The following is a 6,000-nucleotide window of genomic DNA, read 5'->3' on the forward strand; positions in this document are numbered from 1 at the left end:
CAGTTACATGGCATTCTGACTGCTACATTTGTTACTCCTGTTTATAAATACATTTCAGATAGGTCTCATGTCAAATCGCTGGAGTACAGATATTGTGGATAATGAATTATGTTTTGTATAGTTACAGGTCTTGTATGGTAATGAAAAAAAATCATTCTTCGAAATGACATTTTTTGACATTTCAGTTAATTTATGATAAACAATCCAACATGGCATATTGTGCGGCGGCGATGGGCTGCACGGAAACCTGGGTTGTATGATCACCTTAGACTAATAGACCAGTTTATAGGGTGTATTGTCTTACTCCATGCATCTGGCTGCTCAAACAGCGAGAGCATCAGATAATCAGAAAATGCTATTCAAAGCCAGTAGATAGATACCAACTCATCATGTGTGTAATTCAGAAGGAGACAAAGCAAGACTAAATAGCTTAAATGACTTTGAATGTGGCTGCCGGGTAATACAGGCTCTTTAAGAGGTCAGCTGTGCAAGACTGTGTCAGTTTAATCAGACCCTTTGTAACAAGTAAACCCTTAGCCAGTGCACCCTAGTGCACAAAAGGGTAAGCAGGATAGGTTTGGCAACCGTTGTCAAAGGATAGGACAGAGGGATCACCACAGTCAGGAACAAGGTGCTGGTATATGAATGGCGCTCATTATTCTAGCAACAACAGTTTGCCGTAACCCGTCTGTTCTATCTGTAGGCTTCACCTACTGGTGATCTTCTGTAAGTTAACCTCTTCTTGTCTGCAGCAAGGAGCGATAGTTCTGTAACTTGCCCGTGCCGTGGTAGTGGGCACCATACACAGGAATATGAATTACCATAATCATCAGCAACAACGGTTGAACTTTCGTGCATGAAAGCATCATTGGGTGTTCAGGCCACAAGTCAATGCCCGGCCAACAGACCATTCATGAAATGTGCATCCTGAGGTGATCACAACTCGTTCAGGACAGATGGGTTACAATAGTAATGCCAAAATAGGCATAATGGAATGTATAACTAGTCATTCCTTGTCAATGATCGCCACTGACAATCCCACCAAGATCCATTGTAGGCCAAGAACTTGGACCCTGGACTTTTGGAAAAAAAAAACATCTCAGTATCTTATGAAAGTCACGGCTCTGTTTCATGCTGATGTCCAGAAATTCATTTATACTGCATTAGTCCATGGTACCATCCAGTCAGTAATTAAGGCTGGCGGCAGTATAATGACATGGGGTTGTTTAATGGTAGACATTGGGTAACTTAATACATGTGGGACAAAGTCTAAACATCCCAGGATAGGTATACATTATTGCCAGTCTACAGCATTTCTTCATGGTGGCAGAGTACCCCTCTGGGAATGGCAGGATAATGCCACAGGGAATGGTTCCAGGAACATGACCATGTATTTGCCTAATTCAGTGTCTTCCTCAGTCACCAATAGAATCTAGCCCAAGTGGGATGAGATGGAACCAGCTATTGGGAAGCAGAGATCCGTCAACAGCTATCTCTGCAATTGGACCACAATGGAGTCCACATAACTAGCATCATTTGGTTCTCCTTCCCCACCTTGAGTGTATGCCCTGAGAAATTTTCGAGGCCATTGGGGAAGAAACTTGGTATTACTATATGTAGATGTAAACAGTAAGTAGTCACCCAGTGTATAAAGTATATTATTATCATTTTAACTTCAGGTCTCAGAAGACCTAGGAACTATTGTATTAGTCGCTTACTTCTGCATCTGCCTCATTATCTAGATTTCACAACTCTGGAATGATGTGAAGGTGGTTGGCAGGCTGCCAGTCTCTGCACGTATCTGCAGCAGGTACACGTCCTTATTTAATCCCAACTGGGAGCAATCAGAGAGAAAAGAAGAAAGAAAAACATTTGTGCACCGTATGTCGGAACCCTTCTCATTCTTAGCATTCCTGCTAATGGAAAATGCCAATATGATGGCAACAGGCCAGCAGATTGCGATCAGAAATCCCATCTGCAAATAGTATACATATGGAAACATTTGTGAATGTCCCAAATAATAGAAAGTATTTTAATTTAATTGCAAACATTTCTTTAAATCCGTTTTCTTGTTTTATTTCCCGTGTGTCAAGATATTGGCAACTGGAGGCAGAACACTTAGAAATAAGTTTGGAATTTTGTATGCAAAAATTGCCTTAAAGGAAAACGTTGTCCAATTTTCCACTTTAATACAATAACACCAGGGGAGGGCTGGGGAATTTTAGCCCAGGGGGCAAGACTCGACTCAGCAGCCTTTAAGAAACATTTTAAAGAAAAAAAAATGCAGGTGGCCCAGTGACCCAGCCTAAGGTAGCCCACTATGGAACCATCCTGGTGGGCAGATGCCCCCGTGGCCAACCAGCTCAGCCTGTCCCTGGCTACCCCCATGTATTCCTTCAGTAGCACCCCCTCCTCCTTAGTACTCTGCTGTTATGCACGTCTAGTTGCTATCTAATAAAAATTGTAGATTGCCGTAATGTGGTTCCAAAGCACAATGTGATTTAATAGCCAAAAGTAGCAGAATAACAAATCAGAATAAAATAAGTACAGCCATTACTTATCGCAGGCGTCCTGGATCCAGTGTACAGTCATTCAGGTCTGAAAGCTGTGGTCAAGTAGACTGTCCACTAGGTCCAGAGCCCCTGCTTACATACAGTCAGTGAAAACAGTAAAACAATGCAGATGATGTGGCTTGCTTCTATTGGTCCAGGCTTCAGGAGGGTCCAGTGTAAGGCAGGTCATAGGCCAGTTCAAACGAAAATATCCAAAGGTGGGGGTCAGCTCTCCAGGGGATGCACTCCGATTTTCCCGCCAAGAATCCAGTTTAAACTAGTCTGTTTACATCACACATACAGTATCATTTTAAACATTTATTCCCTATCATCGCTAACTAGAGTATGCAATGTGCGATCCCTTCGGCAAATGAACCGGTCAACTGCGGATAAATAGGGGATTAAAATAATACTAAATATGACATGTTTCCTGTAACCTGAACCTTTGATTTCACTTGTATGTATATAACTTATAATATTAACCATGAATATTGCTACATTTCGACATAAATACCTATGTGTTGTAACTACAATTAATGTGTACTAATTACATATGTGTATGTTCGTGCGAATGCGTGTAAACGTGTAAAATTTGTTATTGCCACGTGTTGCGGCTGGATACGCTTCTTCACGCCGCAGCGTGCTCTACGCATAATTTTCAGACAAAGACGATCAAGTTGTTAGATATTAATTGAAATGACTTTATCCAATTAGCGGACTTCGACACTGCATAGAGAGAGTGCTGTCAGAGTGACTGGATGGATGTCTCCAGGTGCACTCGCTGAAGCTGTGCAAGGAGTAAGTCTCCTGATTGGACAGGAGTCACAATCATCTCAGACGTTCCGTACAACGTTCATCCTTACAGCTGGAACAGCTGGACGTATTCAGTGCCCCAATCTCCTCTCCTAGCTTCAAATGGTTACATGCAACCTATAATTCACATTTTCTGAATTCTTTTTCCATGAAACATCTGTCATTGAACAAATGACCTCTCTGATTTACAATTACAGACAATACATATGAAAGCCAGCTTAAGCCAACAGCTTCAAAACGCTTCAGATCTGCATCAGTTCAGGTTATATAAAATGGTATTAAGTAATAAAACAGTAGGTCAAATTCACGAGGCAAATCATACTGTCTGGAAAAATGATTACATTTCACAAACAAATCAAATGAGAACCTATAATATAGCAGAAGTCATTGAAAATGTCATATCCCTTGGCTCACCGGTCCGTACGGACAAGGGCGGCACCCAACCTATCGGGAACATAACGACAATTTATGAAGAATAATGAAATTCTGAAAAAAAGTGGATTGAAAAATTTGAATAGCAAAAAATAAGGGTCTCTCATCTCTTAGGTATAGAGGTAAAAGCTTGACTAGCAAAAAAGAAAAGTTGGAAAAAAAGGAAAACAAGCCTTGAGACGATAGAGCAGAAGGAGAAAGGTTCTTAGATAGACCAGGCAATTCATAACAAAGCAAACCATGATGTCCTCTAGATACAGCCATATTTTGTCCACTTCACGAGAAGACCCCATAGTACGGTTTGGTTTGGATTTCACTGTATCAAGATTCTGTTGCACTCTAGCTGGGGGTTAATGAGCGGTATGTTGGGTACTCCTGTGGGGACCTTGTAGGGGGGGGGAATCCAAATGTAATTTCCGCCCCCTGCACCTAGACCTTGGAGATCCCACTCCTCCTACCAGGATTTTAAGATGACTGGGTGTTTCAGCTGTATTACAAGGAGGAATGTTCCTTTGGCACCCATAACCCTACCCATGGTGGCTGGCCTGCAGTACTTTTTTGCTTTCCCGTTAGCACAATAAAATACATGTCTTAGGACAACTGTCCAATGGGAAGGTGGGTTGTTAATTAAATCAATGAGTGCTCTATAAAGGGTTTAGCAGGTAGTGAGTGTAGGTGGTATTGCCCTTTTGTTCTTACAACTCTCAAACACCCTCTGCCCACTCGCATTGTCTCCAGTCTGGAGGGCACACCCTTGGCATTTACAACCTCTTGTGCATATTGGGCACTCGATTTTATCTATGGGTCTTAAAAACATTGGTATTAAATAAGTGCCTTATGTGGATATGTAGAAGTGCTTACACACCTGCATTTGAAGGTTTATTTTTAGTCGCACATAAAGTACAACGAGAAGAGGTCTTGAGCACAGATTCCGAGATCATCATCATCATCATCATCATCTTCCTCCCTGGGCCAAGCTGTTTGGATAGCAGGGAAATTGATAATGATGTCTGCTGTATATAGTGCAATTTAATAAATAAATTAAAAAGTAAATGTCTACTTCCTTAAAATCAATATCCAGGACAAGTAACATACGGGCCGGGCTGGTCCCCGGTATAGAACAGAGACATTCACCATAGTGGGTCTGAAAGGAGCAGTTGTCACAAATTAGGGATTTTTTTTAAAAACATTTACTCAACTGTATCATGTAAGACATTTTATATTTTAATAAGGTAGTAATAGGGGTTAAGATTTCATACTAAAATTACATTTTTTTCCCTCTGTGCGTTTTATTTATTTATTATATATTAGTACAATAAGGAATGGGCCATCCTCGGGTTCTCTAGCCATTGACTCTACTCCTCCATTAATTGTGTTGAGAGTTGTAGTGTTATTTGGTTACTGTATTGTACTGTTATACCCTGTACTGTCTTGTTGTTTGCCCTCTGTACAGCGCTGCGGACCTCATGTGGCGCCCTATAAATAAAGGATAATAATAATAATGACCCTGATCGATTATACCGTCCTGGAACCTCGATTTCTTTTATGCGCGACCCATACTTTAGTGTGAACCTGACCAGGGGTACTTGTGGGTTCTTTATTTTTTTTTTGGAGGGGGGGGACAGTTTAAATGTATGTATTATTTTTTCCCCCCATTTAATTTTTAACAATACCGGATACAACTGTTATTATCATTGAGGCAAACTTACGTCAAGCTTATAGACACATGGAAAACATGAACCTGCTAAAATGCCCAAGTAAAGACTTTTAATTCTAACTAAGAGGCATCTCCATGGGGCACACGTAACTTGCGTGTGCAGTCGTGTACTGCACTCACACGCCTCTGATCCCGGGAGAGAGAAAAGAGCAATACAAACCTTAAGTGTGTAAACTTTAACCCTTACATAAGCCTCACGTAAGTCTAAACCAAACCCAAACTTTAACCCTACACTGAACCTTAATAGATCCGACCTTCAGATATTCCTTTGAGAAAACTTTATTAAACTTCCTCAATTTCTGAGACAGCGGCAAGTTACCCCTTATATATGATTTATAAAGGGATATAGGGTTCAGCTGTTGTCGCCCCATTCGGGGTGAGCCTTACAAGTTGCAGGGATGGTAATAAGATTTAGCCTTCTTTATTTTGTCTACAGCAACTTGCGTCCATATTTTCTACTTCTTTTTGGGAGCCCAGAGCACATGG

This window comes from Mixophyes fleayi, chromosome 6 (assembly GCF_038048845.1).
Source record: "Mixophyes fleayi isolate aMixFle1 chromosome 6, aMixFle1.hap1, whole genome shotgun sequence".
NCBI lineage: Eukaryota > Metazoa > Chordata > Amphibia > Anura > Limnodynastidae > Mixophyes > Mixophyes fleayi.